Source organism: Hyla sarda, chromosome 4 (genome assembly GCF_029499605.1).
Source record: "Hyla sarda isolate aHylSar1 chromosome 4, aHylSar1.hap1, whole genome shotgun sequence".
Lineage (NCBI taxonomy): Eukaryota > Metazoa > Chordata > Amphibia > Anura > Hylidae > Hyla > Hyla sarda.
Genome location: NC_079192.1, coordinates 21,752,380 through 21,773,429, shown reverse-complemented (window position 1 = coordinate 21,773,429; position 21,050 = coordinate 21,752,380). Strand labels below are relative to the sequence as shown.

The window sequence follows — 21,050 nt, the reverse complement described above, 5'->3', positions numbered from 1 at the left end:
TTTAAATGCTTTATTTTTGTCATTTATTGCTCCCTTAACATTTTTATTCTTCCATATTGGTTTTCTTTTATTTCTGACCCTTTTATACCCATAAGGTAAATACATCTTACAGTGAGAATTTAAGATATTTTTTAAAAGTCTCTCATTTAGTGTCAGTATTGTTCTTTTTGAGGACATTATCCCATTTCATATTGTTAAGGGCTTCTCTGAGTTGATCGAACTTTGCCTTCCTAAAGTTCATTGTTTTTGTGGCCCCTCAAGAGATTCCCTTATTGAAAAACAAGTTATACTGTATTATATTATGATCACTATTTCCTAGGAGTCCTTCTACTTGCACATTAGTTACTCTATCAGGTCTGTTGGTTAACATTAAGCCTAGTAGGGCGCCCCCTCTGGTCGGGCCCTTCACCATTTGGGACAGATAATTGTCTTTAGTTATAGTCAGAAACCTGTTTCCTTTATGAGATTCACAGGTCTCAGTCTCCCAGTTTATATCAGGATAGTTAAAGTCCCCCATTGTTATCACCTCATTTTGATTTGCTGCCTTGTTTAATTGCCTCAATAATTGATCTTCCATTATGTTTGGTGGCTTATAGCAAACCCCTATCAGACTTTTTTTTATTTTTATCTCCGTATATTTCTACCCATAATAACTCTACATTATCGTTTCCCTCCCATATATCCTCCCGCATTGCGGCCTTCAGACTCGATTTCACATAAGGACAAACTCCTCCCCCTTTCCGTTTTGTCCGATCCTTCCTGAATAGACTATGACCCTGTATGTTGACCGCCCAGTTACAGCTATCATCCAGCCAAGTCTCTGTTATACCCGCTATGTCATAATCCTCCTCAGAAATTTTCAACTCCAGTTTGTCAGTTTTATTGGACAGACTTCTGGCATTAGTCATCATGCAATTCAATGGTGTATGTTTTTTTTTTCCTATGATGCCTATTAACTATTCTAACCTCACCCTCTGCTCCACCCCCAGGTACATTATTAAGTCCCACCCCACCCCCTCTATCTACACTATCTTCCCCCTCTATGTTGTAGGTTCCCTCCCCCCAGTCCCTAGTTTAAACACTCCTCCACCATTCTAGCCATCTTCTCCCCAAGCACAGCTGCACCCTCCCCATTGAGGTGCAGCCCATCCTTACGGTAGAGCCGGTATCCAACAGCGAAGTCAACCCAGTTCTCCATGAACCCAAACGCCTCCTTCCTACACCAGCTTCTGAGCCACTTGTTTACCTCCCTAATCTTCCGCTGCCTCTCTGGTGTGGCTCGTGGTACAGGTAATATTTCAGAAAATACTACCTTGGAGGTCCTTGCCTTAAGCTTGCGGCCTAAGTCCCTGAAATCACTTTTAAGGACACTCCACCTACCTCTTACTTTGTCATTGGTGCCAATATGTACCATGACTGCTGGGTCCTCTCCAGCCCCACCCAGCAACCTGTCAACCCAATCCGCGATGTGCCGAACTCAAGCGTCAGGAAGACAACACACTGTTCGGCGATCCCGGTCTTTGTGACAGATCGCCCTGTCTGTCCCCCTAATAATTGAGCCCCCACTACCAGTACCTGTCTGGCCTGCCCTGCACTCCTCCCTCCCTCCTTACTGGAGCAGACACCCCCCTGGTGGTCAGAGGCAGAGTCCTCCTGCAGTACCGCTAGCTCTGAAATGGGATCCTCCTCATCTGCCAACCGGGCAAACTTGTTGGGGTGTGCCAGTTGAGGACTAGCCTCCCTGACTCTTTTCCCTCTACCCCGTTTTCTAACTGTAACCCAGCTAACTGCCTGACTGTCCTGCACCTCCATCCCACTGTCCTCCCCCACCTCTACCCCAGAGAGTACTTGCTCAGTGAGCAGGAGACTCCTCTCCAAGTTGTCAATGTGTCTCAGTGTTGCCAGTTGCTCCTCTAGATCCAGGATCTGGGCTTCCAAATGAACAACTCGCACACATCTCGCACAACAATATGCACCCTCAAACCACTGTTCAAGGATTGCATACATTGTGCAAGATGCACACTAGACTGCCTTTTCCAACATGGAGGACATACTAGATTTGGGGATTTAAAAAATTAACAGTAAAAAAAAAAAAAAAGTATTTCAATTTAAACTTCCTGAATTTAAAGTCCCTTAATGTTAAGTCCTCTCACTTTTATACTCACTCACTTGTATACGTCCCACTCTAGTATACAGACACACAATCGCTAGCTCAACAATCGCTTAGTGTACTTGCTTTATATTTACCACAACCACCTCTCTTCCACTGCCTGGAAGTGAATGCAAATGCTGCAATTTATCAGCTGCTAATTATTTAGCTACTCCACCCTCTCTCCACCTGCAATCCTCCCAGGAATTTATTGAGTATAGGGTCAAGATCCGGGGGTTAGGGATGAATTATGGGGAAGGGTAGGCCTGGGGCCTTCCGCTTTTAATTTATTGTGGGTTGATTTAACTAAACTTTTGTTCATGCGGATGGATAAGAATTTGGCAACAGTTGGGTTGGGGAGCCATTCCCCTGATCTAGTGTGGTGGATCAGAAACGGATCGAAATATGAAGGATCCGACTCTGAAGTTGTTGGTTCATCCTATATATCAGGGTCCTCTATTATTTCTCCGCTCTCTTGTGAGAGATACACAAATTCATCTTTATCATCATTCTCATTAGAATCCGTAGATTCATAAGTATCTGGTTCATTGAATGAATTGGGTTTGAACCGCTTAGCGGAAGTCTGAGCCCGTTTTTGGTATTCCTCCTCTCGGGCAGAGGGTACAGTGTGTGTTCTAGGAACACTATCAGAGTGACCAATAGGTCTGTCCTCAATTGTAATTTCTTGGCGAACCCCTTTGGAGTGCTTCCTCCGTGGAGCATAGCCCTCAGAGCAATGACGTCTCTTAGTGACCGCTTTTTTGGGGACCTTAAAGCTTTTAGCTAATTTAGATATGGATGTTGCGGGGGACCAATATTGGTCTGAAGGGGTTTTGGGATTTACAATAGAAGAGCGAGATAGTGCCATAGATATTGATTTAGAAATACTGTCTTGTAAAACAGCGACGGCGGATTGGGCTGCAGTATGGACAGAGCGGGTTACAGAGTCATCAACAGCATTTTGGAGGTGTTCATGAGTAACAAAATGAGAATTCAAAGGTTGACGAGGATTCTCCCTGGAGAGATTTCTGGCGTCCTCTGACATATCCATGTAAAATATTAATTAATTTTTTTATGAATAAATAAATACCTATATTTGGATATGAATTAAGGTATGGGGAAATATCTTAGTATACTATTGGTAAATTAGTAGAATATATATCACCACAATAGAAAGATTTAAGACTGTAAATGTAATGGTTATGCTTTTAGAAAAGCAGTTAGAAAGATTGCCACTAGGTGGTGGTATAGTATAATGAATGAGGACTGAAGGATCATTAAGTAATGGCTAGGATATAGCCAATCACCGTATATGGGAGGGAGCTGTAGTGAAGAAGATGCTGCGTCACAGAAGATCAGTCCTGACTGACAGGATTTGCGCCTAAACTACAGGTGATCACTACTCTGCAGCAAAGATCACAAGACTACGTGCAGAGCAGCAAGAAATGGCGGCGATGACGCAGGAGAAAAAGAAGACAGGAGAAAAGGTCCCGGTAGTGCTGTGAAAGTGTCGGGACCCAGGAGAAGACGAATGGTGGTTTGTATAGGTTGGTAGAACTGCACAATATAGAGAAAGAACAATTGTAACGCCAGAGATTATGACAAAAAATATATATAGGGGAGAATAGGGGAGTAATAGAAGTGTATGGAAATCACTACTGAATCACTAATACTATATTATTAATGATAAAAGAGACATAATGACCATTGAATCACCAATTATTATAGGAATTTAAATGGGAAGTAACATATGTATATTTGGTAAAATAAAGGATAAATAAAATAACAATAAGAAAAATGATATAATATGAAAGAATAGAAAAGGGTATAGGAATAATGGAAGAATTTATTATATAGAGGAAGAAAAATGAAGGTATATGGTATAGACTATGAAATATAAGTAAATGGAATTAGGAGACAAAAAATACTCATCTGTTCCACTGCTAAGCAGCAAAAGAAGAAGGAAGATATTATACCATCTCAACTATTTGTCACATGCTGTATTGTGATTGGTTACACAGCAGGATAGCATGTTTGGCTATTCCATGCTTAAGTATTTTCGTGTTTTCTGATTTATTTATTCACTTATATACTTTTGCTGCTGAGAAATTAAAAGAGGTTTTCAAGCATAATAGGAGCGTCTTGTATTTCAATAAAATCCAAATTTATAAAGTACCGCCTTTAGAAATCCCAAGTACACATGGTCGAATGCCTTCTCCGCATCCAAGGAAAGGAGTAGAGAAGGCATTCGATCGTGCGCTGCTATGATGTCAACAAACCGCCTAGTGCCATCCTGTGATTGGCGATGCTTCAGAAACCCAACTTGGTTCAAATGGATCAGTGATGGGAGAGGTTCTGCTATCCTACTAGCCCATAATTTAGAATACAGTTTTAAATCTGAGTTAAGGAGCGAGATAGGGCGGAAATGTTCCGGAACCATTGGAGATTTCCCTGGTTTAGGGATTGTCACAACCCTAAAATAAAACCCTTATATGTCAATGGAAATAAGAATAAATACTACTTTCAAATGATTATCCATTTTCCATACAAGCATAGAGCTTCAAAGTTAGAAAAATGCTACATTTTCAAAACTTTCATGAAATTTTGGGATTTTTCACCAAAAAAGGATGCAAGTAACGACGAAAGTTTACCACAAAATAAAGTAAAATAAAAAAAATGTCACGAAAAAACAATCTCAGAATCAGAATATTCGGTAAAAGCGTTTTAGAGTTATTAATGCGTAAAGCGATGGTGTTCAGAAAAGCAAAAAAGGGCTCAGTCCTTAAGGTGAAAAAGGGCTGCGTCCTTAAGGGGTTAACACATCATGTGCCACGCACCAGATCTAGGCAGTAGGGAGAAATAGGAGTTTGAGACCGCTATGGTCTAAAAAAGAAGGCAAACTGGCCGGAACAGGGATCGAACCAACAACCTTTGCATTATTAGCACCACACTCTTTCCTGGCTTAAAGGGGTACTCCTGTGAAAACCTTTTTTCTTTTAAATCAACTGGTGCCATAAAGTTAAACAGATATGTAAATTACTTATATTAAAAAAAATCTTAATCCTTCCTGTACTTATTAGCTGCTGAATACTACAGAGGAAATTATTTTCTTTTTGGAATTCTTTCTGATGACATCACGAGCACAGTGCTCTTTGCTGACGTCATTATAATAATAATAACTCTTTATTTATTGTTGTCCTTAGTGGGATTTGAATCCAAGGCAGCAGTGCTAACCACTGAGCCACCATGCTGCCCTTAGCATACATCTGCTATGCACAGTTGCTAAAATGGACAGAGATGTCAGCAGAGAGCACTGTGCTCGTGACGCCATCAGTGTTCCAAAAAGAAAGGAATTTCCTCTGTAGCATTCAGCAGCTAATAAGTACTGGAAGGATTAAGATTTAAAAGAAAAAAGGTTTTCACCGGAGTACCCCTTTAAAGAGGCACTGTCATTGTTAAAAACTTTTCATATATTGCAGGACTCATTATAATATGACATTTCCCAATATACACCTGTTAAAAAAAATTTAAATTTTCACCTGAAATTCCAGCTCAAAATAGCCACCACTAGGGGTCGTCTGTCTTTTAGCCAGACAGACTAGTCTAGATTTTACAGCATACTGGATACCGGCCGTAAAGCATACCGGTATCCAGTATAGGAGATTTCTGTTGTGTATGCAAAACTGCAGATAAAGGATGTGTGCACAGCTGGGAGCTGTAGTTTTACAACAGCTGGAGGCAACACTGCTCTAACACAGTTATTCACAAACACTGCAGCTTCAGTTGTTACTAAACTACAACTCCCAGCATGCTGAAATAGTCAAAGCTTTCTCGGACTCCTGAATGACAAAGAAGTTGATCAGACATTCAGGAGTCTGTGAAAGATGAATGACACACATAGTGACAGCTATGCTGATTAGCATCCAGCTTTACTAGATAAAGATAAAACAGATAGAACATGATAAGATAAAACAGATAGAACATTAATTCATAAAAATGCTGTACTTTTATCTAAAAATTCCTTGTACTATTTTTATAAAGATCTACAGTGGTCCCTCAACATACGATGGTAATTCGTTCCAAACGACCCATCGTTTGTCGAATCCATCGTATGTTGAGGGATCCGTGCAATGTAAAGTATAGGAAGCTGTACTCACCTGTCCCCGCCGCTCCAGACCAGGTCCTCACCGCTCCCGATGCTGTCCCAGGGGCTCCCGATGCTGTCCCGCTGCTCCGGCGTCTTCTTTGCGATCCTCCGGCTTCTTCCGCATCTTCGGCAGGGTCCGGGCCTCGCTTTCTGGTGACATTATTATGCTGCTGCGCCGGCGCGGCGTGCGTAGTGACGTAATAACAACGCAGGGAAAGCGAGGCCCGGACCCTGGAGAAGATGCGGAAGACGCCGGAGGATCGCGAAGTGGACCCGGAGCAGCGGGAATAGGTAAGTGAACCTGCCCGGGATGCTTAAACTGCTATCAGACAGCAGCTTAATGCGATGGCCTCTGAGCGGCCATCGTATGTCGATTTTATCATATGTCGGGGCCATTGCATGTCGGAGGGTTACTGTATTCTTATATTTATACATTTTATCCTGTGATGAATTCCCCATAATGGCTTCTGATTACTGCAGGCAAGCTCCAAGTATCCAAGTAACAAAAAGCTGCCCATGGAAAAAAGCTGTCCATGGAAATGTCTTTCTAGGATATGAAATCAAGACTCCTGAATCAATGTGAAAGCGTACACTGCCAGTTGACCGTGTGGTGCAACGGTAGCGCGTCTAACTCCACATCAGAAGGTTGCGTGTTCAAATCACGTCAGGGTCAGGAGTCCTTTTCCTTCTTGCTTAAGCACAGAAACATTGCTCTAAAGCTGCTAATTTTAACCAGTTCTCAGTCCTTCTTCAAGAAAGGTATCACTGGCCTTAATGTAAAACTTTTACGAACATAAGCTTTCCTAAGTTTTCTACTTCTGTCTTAGTCTTCTTTCTGATATATTTCTCAAGAGCAAGACAGGACTATCAGATAGGCAGTTGCCGATAGCCTCAGTTTAGGGGGAGGAATGAAATAAGGCTAAAAAGGTAACTTAGAGGTTGGTTGTTTCTTGGAAATATTTTTATTGGAACAAAAAGGCTGTCCATTGAAAATAGCTGTCCATGGAAATGTCTTTCTAGCATATGAAAGCAAAGGTCCTGAATCAATGTGAGAGCTCATAGTGCCAGTTGACCTCGTGGCGCAACTGTAGCGCGTCTGACTCCAGATCAGAAGGTTGAGTTTCCAAATCACGTCAGGGTCAGGAGGCCCTTTCCTTCTTGCTTAAGCACAGAAACATTGCTCTTAACCTGCTAATTTTAACCAGTTCTCAGTCCTTCTTCAAGAAGGTATCACTGGCCTTCATGTCAATTTTTTCCGAACATAAGCTTTCCTAAGTTTCCTACTTCTGTCTTAGTCTTCTTTCTGAAATGTTTCTCAAGAGCAAGACAGGACTATCAGATAGGCAGTTGCCGATAGCGTCAGTTTAGGGGGAGAAATGAAAGAAGGCTAAAAAGGTAACTTTTAGAGGTTGGTTGTTTCTTGGAAATGTTTTTATTGGAACAAAAAGCTGTCCATGGAAAAAAGCTGTCCATGGAAATGTCTTTCTAGGATATGAAATCATGGGTCCTGAATCAATGTGAGAGCTCACAGTGCCGGTTAACCTCGTGGCGCAACAGTAGCGCGTCTGACTCCAGATCAGAAGGTTGTGTGTTCACATCACGTCGGGGTCAGGAGGCCCTTTCCTTCTTGCTTAAGCACAGAAACATTGCTCTTAACCTGCTAATTTTAACCAGTTCTCAGTCCTTCTTCAAGAAGGGAATCACAGTTCTCTTCCTCCTTGCTTAAGCACAGAAACATTGCTCTTAACCTGCTAATTTTAACTAGTTCTCAGTCCTTCTTCAAGAAGGGTATAACTGGCCTTCATGTAAAAAACAAATTTACGAACATAAGCTTTCCTAAGTTTCCTACTTCTGTCTTAGTCTTCTTTCTGAAATGTTTCTCAAGAGCAAGACAGGACTATCAGATAGGCAGTTGCCGATAGCCTCAGTTTAGGGGGAGGAATGAAAGAAGGCTAAGAAGGTCAAGAGCAAGACAGGACTATTAGATAGGCAGTTGCCGATAGCCTCAGTTTAGGGGGAGGAATGAAAGTAGGCTAAAAAGGTAACTTTTAGAGGTTGATTGTTTCTTGGAAATATTTTTATTGGAACAAAAAGCTGTCCATTGAAAATAGCTGTCCATGGAAATGTCTTTCTAGGATATGAAATCAAAGGTCCTGAATCAATGTGAGAGCTCATAGTGCCAGTTGACCTCTTGGCGCAACGGTAGCGTGTCTAATTCCAGCACAGAAGGTTGCGTGTTCAAATCATGTTGGGGTCAGGAGTCCATTTCCTCCATGCTTAAGCACAGAAACATTGCTCTTAACCTGCTAATTTTAACCAGTTCTCAGTCCTTCTTCAAGAAGGGTATAACTGGCCTTCATGTTAAACTTTTTTTTTACGAACATAAGCTTTCCTAAGTTTCCTACTTCTGTCTTAGTCTTCTTTCTGAAATGTTTCTCAAGAGCAAGACAAGACTATCAGATAGGCAGTTGCCGATAGCCTCAGTTTAGGGGGAGAAATGAAAGAAGGCTCTAAAAGTTACCTTTTTAGCCTTCTTTCATTTCTCCCCCTAAACTGAGGCTATCGGCAACTGCCTATCTGATAGTCTTGTCTTGCTCTTGAGAAACATTTCAGAAAGAAGACTAAGACGGAAGTAGGAAACTTAGGAAAGCTTATGTTCATAAAAAAATTTAACATGAAGGCCAGTTATAACCTTCATGAAAAAGGACTGAGAACTGGTTAAAATTAGCAGATTAAGAGCAATGTTTCTGTGCTTAAGCAAGGAGGAAGAGAACTGTGATTCCCTTCTTGAAGAAGGACTGAGAACTGGTGAAAATTAGCAGGTTAAGAGCAATGTTTCTGTGCTTAAGCAAGAAGGAAAGGGCCTTCTTACCCCGACGTGATTTGAACACACAACCTTCTGATCTGGAATCAGACGCGCTACCGTTGCGCCACGACGTCAACTGGCACTGTGAGCTCTCACATTGATTCAGGACCCATGATTTCATATCCTAGAAAGACATTTCCATGGACAGCTTTTTTCCATGGACAGCTTTATGTTCCAATAAAAACATTTCCAAGAAACAACCAACCTCTAAAAGTTACCTTTTTAGCCTTCTTTAATTTCTCCCCCTAAACTGAGGCTATCGGCAACTGCCTATCTGATAGTCCTGTCTTGCTCTTGAGAAAAATTTCAGAAAGAAGACTAAGACAGAAGTAGGAAACTCAGGAAAACTTATGTTCGGAAAAAAGTTGACATGAAGGCCAGTGATACCCTTCTTGAAGAAGGACTGAGAACTGGTTAAAATTAGCAGGTTAAGAGCAATGTTTCTGTGCTTAAGCAAGGAGGAAATGGACTCCTGACCCCGACGTGATTTGAACACGCAACCTTCTGATCTGGAATTAGATGCGCTACCGTTGCGCCAATAGGTCAACTGGCACTATGAGCTCTCACATTGTTTCAGGACCTTTGATTTCATATCCTAGAAAGACATTTCCATGGACAGCTTTTTTCCATGGACAGCTATTTCTTCCAATAAAAACATTTCCAAGAAATAACCAACCTCTAAAAGTTACCTTTTTAGCCTACTTTCATTCCTCCCCCTAAACTGAGGCTATCGGCAACTTCCTATCTAATAGTCCTGTCTTGCTCTTGACCTTCTTAGCCTTCTTTCATTCCTCCCCCTAAACTGAGGCTATCGGCAACTGCCTATCTGATAGTCCTGTCTTGCTCTTGAGAAACATTTCAGAAAGAAGACTAAGACAGAAGTAGGAAACTTAGGAAAGCTTATGTTCGTAAATTTTTTTTTTACATGAAGGCCAGTTATACCCTTCTTGAAGAAGGACTGAGAACTGGTTAAAATTAGCAGGTTAAGAGCAATGTTTCTGTGCTTAAGCAAGAAGGAAAGGGCCTCCTGACCCCGACGTGATTTGGACACACAACCTTCTGATCTGGAGTCAGACGCGCTACCGTTGGGCCACGAGGTCAACTGGCACTATGAGCTCTCACATTGATTCAGGACCTTTGATTTCCTATCCTAGAAAGACATTTCCATGGACAGCTATTTTCAATGGACAGCTTTTTGTTCCAATAAAAATGTTTCCAAGAAACAACCAACCTCTAAAAGTTACCTTTTTAGCCTTCTTTCATTCCTCCCCCTAAACTGAGGCTATCGGCAACTGCCTATCTGATAGTCCTGTCTTGCTCTTGACCTTCTTAGCCTTCTTTCATTTCTCCCCCTAAACTGAGGCTATCGGCAACTGCCTATCTGATAGTCATGTCTTGCTCTTGAGAAACATTTCAGAAAGAAGACTAAGACAGAAGTAGGAAACTTAATAAAGCTTATGTTCGTAAAAGATTGACATGAAGGCCAGTGATACCCTACTTGAAGAAGGACTGAGAACTGGTTAAGATTAGCAGGTTAAGAGCAATGTTTCTGTGCTTAAGCAAGGAGGAAGAGAACTATGATTCCCTTCTTGAAGAAGGACTGAGAACTGGTTAAAATTAGCAGGTTAAGTGCAATGTTTATGTGCTTAAGCAAGAGGTCAACTGGCACTATGAGCTCTCACATTGATTCAGGACCTTTGATTTCATATCCTAGAAAGACATTTCCATGGACAGCTTTTTTCCATGGACAGCTATTTCTTCCAATAAAAACATTTCCAAGAAACAACCAACCTCTAAAAGTTACCTTTTTAGCCTACTTTCATTCCTCCCCCTAAACTGAGGCTACCGGCAATGCCTATCTAATAGTCCTGTCTTGCTCTTGACCTTCTTAGCCTTCTTTCAGTCCTCCCCCTAAACTGAGGCTATCGGCAACTGCCTATCTGATAGTCCTGTCTTGCTCTTGAGAAACATTTCAGAAAGAAGACTAAGACAGAAGTAGGAAACTTAGGAAAGCTTATGTTCGTAAAATTTATTTTTACATGAAGGCCAGTTTTACCCTTCTTGAAGAAGGACTGAGAACTGGTTAAAATTAGCAGGTTAAGAGCAATGTTTCTGTGCTTAAGCAAGGAGGAAAAAGACTTCTGACCCCGACGTGATTTGAACACGCAACCTTCTGATCTGGAGTCAGACGCGCTACCGTTGCGCCACGAGGTCAACTTGCACTGTGAGCTCTCACATTGATTCAGGACCTTTGATTTCATATCCTAGAAAGACATTTCCATGGACAGCTTTTTTCCATGGACAGCTATTTGTTCCAATAAAAACATTTCCAAGAAACAACCAACCTCTAAAAGTTACCTTTTTAGCCTTCTTTCATTTCTCCCCCTAAACTGAGGCTATCGGCAACTGCCTATCTGATAGTCTTGTCTTGCTCTTGAGAAACATTTCAGAAAGAAGACTAAGACAGAAGTAGGAAACTTAGGAAAGCTTATGTTCGTAAAAAAAAGTTTAACATGAAGGCCAGTTATACCCTTCTTGAAGAAGGACTGAGAACTGGTTAAAATTAGCAGGTTAAGAGCAATGTTTCTGTGCTTAAGCAAGGAGGAAGAGAACTGTGATTCCCTTCTTGAAGAAGGACTGAGAACTGGTTAAAATTAGCAGGTTAAGAGCAATGTTTCTGTGCTTAAGTAAGCGAGAAAGGGCCTCCTGACCCTGAAGTGATTTGAACACACAACCTTCTGATATGGAGTCAGACGCGCTACCGTTGCGCCACGAGGTCAACTGGCACTGTGAGCTCTCACATTGATTCAGGACCCATGATTTCATATCCTAGAAAGACATTTCCATGGACAGCTTTTTTCCATGGACAGCTTTTTGTTCCAATAAAAACATTTCCAAGAAACAACCAACCTCTAAAAGTTACCTTTTTAGCCTTCTTTCATTTCTCCCCCTAAACTGAGGCTATCGGCAACTGCCTATCTGATAGTCCTGTCTTGCTCTTGAGAAACATATCAGAAAGAAGACTAAGACAGAAGTAGGAAACTTAGGAAAGCTTATGTTCGGAAAAAATTGACATGAAGGCCAGTGATACCTTCTTGAAGAAGGACTGAGAACTGGTTAAAATTAGCAGGTTAAGAGCAATGTTTCTGTGTTGAAGCAAGGAGGAAAAAAACTTCTGACCCCGACGTGATTTGAACACGCAACCTTCTGATCTGGAGTCAGACGGGCTACCATTGCGCCACAAAGTCAACTTGCACTGTGAGCTCTCACATTGATTCAGAACCTTTGATTTCATATCCTAGAAAGACATTTCCATGGACAGCTTTTTTCCATGGACAGCTATTTGTTCCAATAAAAACATTTCCAAGAAACATTCAACCTCTAAAAGTTACCTTTTTAGCCTTCTTTCATTCCTCCCCCTAAACTGAGGCTATCGGCAACTGCCTATCTGATAGTCATGTCTTGCTCTTGAGAAACATTTCAGAAAGAAGACTAAGACAGAAGTAGGAAACTTAATAAAGCTTATGTTCGTAAAAGATTGACATGAAGGCCAGTGATACCCTACTTGAAGAAGGACTGAGAACTGGTTAAAATTAGCAGGTTAAGTGCAATGTTTCTGTGCTTAAGCAAGAAGGAAAGGGCCTCCTGACCCCGACGTGATTTGGAAACGCAACCTTCTGATCTGGAGTCAGACGCGCTACCGTTGCACCACACGGTCAACTGGCACTATGAGCTCTCACATTGATTCAGGACCTTTGCTTTCATATCCTAGAAAGACATTTCCATGGACAGCTATTTTCAATGGACAGCCTTTTTGTTCCAATAAAAATATTTCCAAGAAACAACCAACCTCTAAAAGTTACCTTTTTAGCCTTCTTTCATTTCTCCCCCTAAACTGAGGCTATCGGCAACTGCCTATCTGATAGTCTTGTCTTGCTCTTGAGAAACATTTCAGAAAGAAGACTAAGACAGAAGTAGGAAACTTAGGAAAGCTTATGTTCGTAAAAAAATTTAACATGAAGGCCTGTTATACCCTTCTTGAAGAAGGACTGAGAACTGGTTAAAATTAGAAGATTAAGAGCAATGTTTCTGTGCTTAAGCAAGGAGGAAGAGAACTGTGATTCCCTTCTTGAAGAAGGACTGAGAACTGGTTAAAATTAGAAGATTAAGAGCAATGTTTCTGTGCTTAAGCAAGGAGGAAGAGAACTGTGATTCCCTTCTTGAAGAAGGACTGAGAACTGGTTAAAATTAGCAGGTTAAGAGCAATGTTTCTGTGCTTAAGCAAGAAGGAAAGGGCGTTTAGACTCCGACCTGATTTGAACACACAACCTTCTGATCTAGAGACAGACGTGCTACCGTTGCACCACGACCTCAACTGGCACTGTGAGCTCTCACATTGATTCAGGACCCATGATTTCATATCCTAGAAAGACATTTCCATGGACAGCTATTTTCAATGGACAGCTTTTTGTTCAAATAAAAATATTTCCAAGAAACAACCAACCTCTAAAAGTTACCTTTTTAGCCTTCTTTCATTTCTCCCCCTAAACTGAGGCTATCGGCAACTGCCTATCTGATAGTCTTGTCTTGCTCTTGAGAAACATTTCAGAAAGAAGACTAAGACAGAAGTAGGAAACTTAGGAAAGCTTATGTTCGTAAAAAAAAGTTTAACATGAAGGCCAGTTATACCCTTCTTGAAGAAGGACTGAGTACTGGTTAAAATTAGCAGGTTAAGAGCAATGTTTCTGTGCTTAAGCAAGGAGGAAGAGAACTGTGATTCCCTTCTTGAAGAAGGACTGAGAACTGGTTAAAATTAGCAGGTTAAGAGCAATGTTTCTGTGCTTAAGCAAGGAGGAAAAAGACTTCTGACCCCGACATGATTTGAACACGCAACCTTTTGATCTGGAGTCAGACGCGCTACAGTTGCGCCACCAGGTCAACTTGCATTGTGAGCTCTCACATTGATTCAGGACCTTTGATTTCATATCCTAGAAAGACATTTCCATGGACAGCTTTTTTCCATGGACAGCTATTTGTTCCAATAAAAACATTTCCAAGAAACAACCAATCTCTAAAAGTTACCTTTTTAGCCTTCTTTCATTCCTCCCCCTAAACTGAGGCTATCGGCAACTGCCTATCTGATAGTCCTGTCTTGCTCTTGAGAAACATTTCAGAAAGAAGACTAAGACAGAAGTAGGAAACTTAGGAAAGCTTATGTTCGTAAAAGATTGACATGAAGGCCAGTGATACCCTTCTTGAAGAAGGACTGAGAACTGGTTAAAATTAGCAGGTTAAGAGCAATGTTTCTGTGCTTAAGCAAGGAGGAAAAAGACTTCTGACGCCGACATGATTTGAACACGCAACCTTTTGATCTGGAGTCAGACGCGCTACAGTTGCGCCACCAGGTCAACTTGCACTGTGAGCTCTCACATTGATTCAGGACCTTTGATTTCATATCCTAGAAAGACATTTCCATGGACAGCTTTTTTCCATGGACAGCTATTTGTTCCAATAAAAACATTTCCAAGAAACAACCAATCTCTAAAAGTTACCTTTTTAGCCTTCTTTCATTCTGTGCTTAAGCAAGGAGGAAGAGAACTGTGATTCCCTTCTTGAAGAAGGACTGAGAACTGGTTAAAATTAGCAGGTTAAGAGCAATGTTTCTGTGCTTAAGCAAGAAGGAATTGGCCTTCTTACCCCGATGTGATTTGAACACACAACCCTCTGATCTGGAATCAGACGCGCTACCTCTAAACCTCTAAAAGCTACCTTTTTAGCCTTCTTTAATTTCTCCCCCTAAACTGAGGCTATCGGCAACTGCCTATCTGATAGTCCTGTCTTGCTCTTGAGAAAAATTTCAGAAAGAAGACTAAGACAGAAGTAGGAAACTCAGGAAAGCTTATGTTCGGAAAAAATTGACATGAAGGCCAGTGATACCCTTCTTGAAGAAGGACCGAGAACTGGTTAAAATTAGCAGGTTAAGAGCAATGTTTCTGTGCTTAAGCAAGGAGGAAATGGACTCCTGACCCCGACGTGATTTGAACACGCAACTTTCTGATCTGGAATTAGATGCGCTACCGTTGCGCCAATAGGTCAACTGGCACTATGAGCTCTCACATTGATTCAGGACCTTTGATTTCATATCCTAGAAAGACATTTCCATGGACAGCTTTTTTCCATGGACAGCTATTTCTTCCAATAAAAACATTTTCAAGAAATAACCAACCTCTAAAAGTTACCTTTTTATCCTACTTTCATTCCTCCCCCTAAACTGAGGCTATCGGCAACTGCCTATCTAATAGTCCTGTCTTGCTCTTGACCTTCTTAGCCTTCTTTCATTCCTCCCCCTAAACTGAGGCTATCGGCAACTGCCTATCTGATAGTCCTGTCTTGCTCTTGAGAAACATTTCAGAAAGAAGACTAAGACAGAAGTAGGAAACTTAGGAAAGCTTATGTTCGTAAAATTTTTTTTACATGAAGGCCAGTTATACCCTTCTTGAAGAAGGACTGAGAACTGGTTAAAATTAGCAGGTTAAGAGCAATGTTTCTGTGCTTAAGCAAGGAGGAAAAAGACTTCTGACCCTGACGTGATTTGAACACGCAACCTTCTGATCTGGAGTCAGACACGCTACCGTTGCGCCACGAGGTCAACTTGTACTGTGAGCTCTCACATTGATTCAGGACCTTTGATTTCATATCCTAGAAAGACATTTCCATGGACAGCTTTTTTCCAAGGACAGCTATTTGTTCCAATAAAAACATTTCCAAGAAACAACCAACCTCTAAAAGTTACCTTTTTAGCCTTCTTTCATTCCTCCCCCTAAACTGAGGCTATCGGCAACTGCCTATCTGATAGTCCTGTCTTGCTCTTGAGAAACATTTCAGAAAGAAGACTAAGACAGAAGTAGGAAACTTAATAAAGCTTATGTTCGTAAAATATTGACATGAAGGCCAGTGATACCCTACTTGAAGAAGGACTGAGAACTGGTTAAGAGCAATGTTTCCGTGCTTAAGCAAGGAGGAAATGGACTCCTGACCCCGACGTGATTTGAACACGCAACCTTCTGTTCTGGAATTAAATGCGCTACCGTTGCGCCAAGAGGTCAACTGACACTATGAGCTCTCACATTGATTCAGGACCTTTGATTTCATATCCTAGAAAGACATTTCCATGGACAGCTTTTTTCCATGGACAGCTATTTCTTCCAATAAAAACATTTCCAAGAAACAACCAACCTCTAAAAGTTACCTTTTTAGCCTACTTTCATTCCTCCCCCTAAACTGAGGCTATCGGCAACTGCCTATCTAATAGTCCTGTCTTGCTCTTGACCTTCTTAGCCTTCTTTCAGTCCTCCCCCTAAACTGAGGCTATCGGCAACTGCCTATCTGATAGTCCTGTCTTGCTCTTGAGAAACATTTCAGAAAGAAGACTAAGACAGAAGTAGGAAACTTAGGAAAGCTTATGTTCGTAAAATTTATTTTTACATGAAGGCCAGTTACACCCTTCTTGAAGAAGGACTGAGAACTGGTTAAAATTAGCAGGTTAAGAGCAATGTTTCTGTGCTTAAGCAAGGAGGAAAAAGACTTCTGACCCCGACGTGATTTGAACACGCAACCTTCTGATCTGGAGTCAGTTGCGCTACCGTTGCGCCACGAGGTCACCTTGCACTGTGAGCTCTCACATTGATTCAGGACCTTTGATGTCATATCCTAGAAAGACATTTCCATGGAAAGCTTTTTTCCATGGACAGCTATTTGTTCCAATAAAAACATTTCCAAGAAACAAACAACCTCTAAAAGTTACCTTTTTAGCCTTCTTTCATTCCTCCCCCTAAACTGAGGCTATCGGCAACTGCCTATCTGATAGTCCTGTCTTGCTCTTGACCTTCTTAGCCTTCTTTCATTTCTCCCCCTAAACTGAGGCTATCGGCAACTGCCTATCTGATAGTCATTTCTTGCTCTTGAGAAACATTTCAGAAAGAAGACTAAGACAGAAGTAGGAAACTTAATAAAGCTTATGTTCGTAAAAGATTGACATGAAGGCCAGTGATACCCTACTTGAAGAAGGACTGAGAACTGGTTAAAATTAGCAGGTTAAGTGCAATGTTTCTGTGCTTAAGCAAGAAGGAAAGGGCCTCCTGACCCCGACGTGATTTGGAAATGCAACCTTCTGATCTGGAGTCAGACGCGCTACCGTTGCGCCACGAGGTCAACTGGCACTATGAGCTCTCACATTGATTCAGGACCTTTGCTTTCATATCCTAGAAAGACATTTCCATGGACAGCTATTTTCAATGGACAGCCTTTTTGTTCCAATAAAAATATTTCCAAGAAACAACCAACCTCTAAAAGTTACCTTTTTAGCCTTCTTTCATTTCTCCCCCTAAACTGAGGCTATCGGCAACTGCCTATCTGATAGTCTTGTCTTGCTCTTGAGAAACATTTCAGGAAGAAGACTAAGACAGAAGTAGGAAACTTAGGAAAGCTTATGTTCGTAAAAAAATTTAACATGAAGGCCTGTTATACCCTTCTTGAAGAAGGACTGAGAACTGGTTAAAATTAGAAGATTAAGAGCAATGTTTCTGTGCTTAAGCAAGGAGGAAGAGAACTGTGATTCCCTTCGTGAAGAAGGACTGAGAACTGGTTAAAATTAGCAGGTTAAGAGCAATGTTTCTGTGCTTAAGCAAGAAGGAAAGGGCCTTTTTACCCCGACCTGATTTGAACACACAACCTTCTGATCTGGAGTCAGACGCGCTACCGTTGCGCCACGAGGTCAACTGGCACTATGAGCTCTCACATTGATTCAGGACCTTTGCTTTCATATCCTAGAAAGACATTTCCATGGACAGCTATTTTCAATGGACAGCCTTTTTGTTCCAATAAAAATATTTCCAAGAAACAACCAACCTCTAAAAGTTACCTTTTTAGCCTTCTTTCATTTCTCCCCCTAAACTGAGGCTATCGGCAACTGCCTATCTGATAGTCTTGTCTTGCTCTTGAGAAACATTTCAGGAAGAAGACTAAGACAGAAGTAGGAAACTTAGGAAAGCTTATGTTCGTAAAAAAATTTAACATGAAGGCCTGTTATACCCTTCTTGAAGAAGGACTGAGAACTGGTTAAAATTAGAAAATTAAGAGCAATGTTTCTGTGCTTAAGCAAGGAGGAAGAGAACTGTGATTCCCTTCGTGAAGAAGGACTGAGAACTGGTTAAAATTAGCAGGTTAAGAGCAATGTTTCTGTGCTTAAGCAAGAAGGAAAGGGCCTTTTGACCCCGACCTGATTTGAACACACAACCTTCTGATCTGGAGTCAGACGCGCTACCGTTGCGCCACGACCTCAACTTGCACTGTGAGCTCTCACATTGATTCAGGACCCATGATTGGTCTGGTTAAAATTAGCAGGTTAAGAGCAATGTTTCTGTGCTTAAGCAAGGAGGAAAAAGACTTCTGAACGAGACGTCCTTTGAACACGCAACCTTCTGATCTGGAGTCAGACGCGCTACCGTTGCGCCACGAGGTCAACTTGCACTGTGAGCTCTCACATTGATTCAGGACCTTTGATTTCATATCCTAGAAAGACATTTCCATGGACAGCTTTTTTCCATGGACAGCTATTTGTTCCAATAAAAACATTTCCAAGAAACAACCAACCTCTAAAAGTTACCTTTTTAGCCTTCTTTCATTCCTCCCCCTAAACTGAGGCTATCGGCAACTGCCTATCTGATAGTCCTGTCTTGCTCTTGAGAAACATTTCAGAAAGAAGACTAAGACAGAAGTAGGAAACTTAATAAAGCTTATGTTCGTAAAAGATGGACATGAAGGCCAGTGATACCCTACTTGAAGAAGGACTGAGGACTGGTTAAGATTAGCAGGTTAAGAGCAATGTTTCTGTGCTTAAGCAAGAAGTAAAGGGCCTTCTGACCCCGACGTGATTTGGACACACAACCTTCTGATCTGGAGTCAGACGCGCTACCGTTGCGCCACGAGGTCAACTGGCACTATGAGCTCTCACATTGATTCAGGACCTTTGATTTCATATCCTAGAAAGACATTTCCATGGACAGCTATTTTCAATGGACAGCTTTTTGTTCCAATAAAAATATTTCCAAGAAACAACCATCCTCTAAAAGTTACCTTTTTAGGTTGGTTGTTTCTTGGAAATATTTTTATTGGAACAAAAAGCTGTCCATTGAAAATAGCTGTCCATGGAAATGTCTTTCTAGGATATGAAAGCAAAGGTCCTGAATCAATGTGGGAGCTCTTAGTGCCAGTTGACCTCGTGGCGCAACGGTAGCGCGTCTGACTCCCGATCAGAAGGTTGCGTGTCCAAATCACGTCGGAGTCAGGAGGCCCTTTCCTTCTTGCTTAAGCACATAAACATTGCACTTAACCTGCTAATTTTAACCAGTTCTCAGTCCTTCTTCAAGACGGGAATCATAGTTCTCTTCCTCCTTGCTTAAGCACAGAAACATTGCTCTTAACCTGCTAATCTTAACCAGTTCTCAGTCCTTCTTCAAGTAGGGTATCACTGGCCTTCATTTCAATCTTTTACGAACATAAGCTTTATTAAGTTTAATACTTCTGTCTTAGTCTTCTTTCTGAAATGTTTCTCAAGAGCAAGACAGGACTATCAGATAGGCAGTTGCCGATAGCCTCAGTTTAGGGGGAGGAATGAAAGAAGGCTAAAAAGGTAACTTTTAGAGGTTGGTTGTTTCTTGGAAATGTTTTTATTGGAACAAATAGCTGTCCATGGAAAAAAGCTGTCCATGGAAATGTCTTTCTAGGATATGAAATCAAAGGTCCTGAATCAATGTGAGAGCTCACAGTGCAAGTTGACCTTGTGGCGCAACGGTAGCGCGTCTGACTCCAGATCAGAAGGTTGCGTGTTCAAATCACGTCGGGGTCAGAAGTCTTTTTCCTCCTTGCTTAAGCACAGAACATTGCTCTTAACCTGCTAATTTTAACCAGTTCTCAGTCCTTCTTCAAGAAGGGTATAACTGGCCTTCATGTAAAAAAAAAACTTTACGAACATAAGCTTTCCTAAGTTTCCTACTTCTGTCTTAGTCTTCTTTCTGAAATGTTTCTCAAGAGCAAGACAGGACTATCAGACAGGCAGTTGCCGATAGCCTCAGTTTAGGGCAAGGAATGAAAGAAGGCTAAGAAGGTCAAGAGCAAGACAGGACTATTAGATAGGCAGTTGCCGATAGCCTCAGTTTAGGGGGAGGAATGAAAGTAGGCTAAAAAGGTAACTTTTAGAGGTTGGTTGTTTCTTGGAAATGTTTTTATTGGAACAAATAGCTGTCCATGGAAAAAAGCTGTCCATGGAAATGTCTTTCTAGGATATGAAATCAAAGGTTCTGAATCAATGTGAGAGCTCACAGTGCAAGTTGACTTTGTGGCGCAATGGTAGCGCGTCTGACTCCAGATCAGAAGGTTGCGTGTTCAAATCGCGTCGGGGTCAGGAGTCCATTTCCTCCTTGCTTCAACACAGAAACATTGCTCTTAACCTGCTAATTTTAACCAGTTCTCAATCCTTCTTCAAGAAGGTATCACTGGCCTTCATGTCAATTTTTTCCGAACATAAGCTTTCCTAAGTTTCCTACTTCTGTTTTAGTCTTCTTTCTGAAATGTTTCTCAAGAGCAAGACAGGACTATCAGATAGGCAGTTGCCGATAGCCTCAGTTTAGGGGGAGAAATGAAAGAAGGCTAAAAAGGTAACTTTTAGAGGTTGGTTGTTTCTTGGAAATGTTTTTATTGGAACAAAAAGCTGTCCATGGAAAAAAGCTGTCCATGGAAATGTCTTTCTAGGATATGAAATCATGGGTCCTGAATCAATGTGAGAGCTCACAGTGCCAGTTGACCTCGTGGCGCAACGGTAGCGTGTCTGA

General features: G+C 41.4%; 8 non-coding genes across 8 annotated transcripts; 3 read left to right on the top strand and 5 right to left on the bottom strand.

Annotated features, from left to right (window-relative positions):
• Window positions 1-11,304: 11,304 nt before the first annotated feature.
• TRNAW-CCA (transfer RNA tryptophan (anticodon CCA)) lies at window positions 11,305-11,376 on the bottom strand. Its single transcript has one exon. It is a non-coding gene; the product is annotated as a tRNA-Trp (tRNA).
• A 962-nt stretch (window positions 11,377-12,338) lies between these two features.
• On the bottom strand, window positions 12,339-12,410 carry TRNAW-CCA (transfer RNA tryptophan (anticodon CCA)). The gene has a single exon. It is a non-coding gene; the product is annotated as a tRNA-Trp (tRNA).
• A 3,329-nt stretch (window positions 12,411-15,739) lies between these two features.
• TRNAW-CCA (transfer RNA tryptophan (anticodon CCA)) lies at window positions 15,740-15,811 on the bottom strand. The gene has a single exon. It is a non-coding gene; the product is annotated as a tRNA-Trp (tRNA).
• A 939-nt stretch (window positions 15,812-16,750) lies between these two features.
• TRNAW-CCA (transfer RNA tryptophan (anticodon CCA)) lies at window positions 16,751-16,822 on the bottom strand. Its single transcript has one exon. It is a non-coding gene; the product is annotated as a tRNA-Trp (tRNA).
• Window positions 16,823-19,080: 2,258 nt separating this feature from the next.
• On the bottom strand, window positions 19,081-19,152 carry TRNAW-CCA (transfer RNA tryptophan (anticodon CCA)). The gene has a single exon. It is a non-coding gene; the product is annotated as a tRNA-Trp (tRNA).
• Window positions 19,153-19,435: 283 nt separating this feature from the next.
• On the top strand, window positions 19,436-19,507 carry TRNAG-CCC (transfer RNA glycine (anticodon CCC)). The gene has a single exon. It is a non-coding gene; the product is annotated as a tRNA-Gly (tRNA).
• Window positions 19,508-19,996: 489 nt separating this feature from the next.
• Window positions 19,997-20,068, top strand: TRNAW-CCA (transfer RNA tryptophan (anticodon CCA)). Its single transcript has one exon. It is a non-coding gene; the product is annotated as a tRNA-Trp (tRNA).
• A 483-nt stretch (window positions 20,069-20,551) lies between these two features.
• On the top strand, window positions 20,552-20,623 carry TRNAW-CCA (transfer RNA tryptophan (anticodon CCA)). The gene has a single exon. It is a non-coding gene; the product is annotated as a tRNA-Trp (tRNA).
• The last annotated feature ends 427 nt before the right edge of the window (window positions 20,624-21,050 follow it).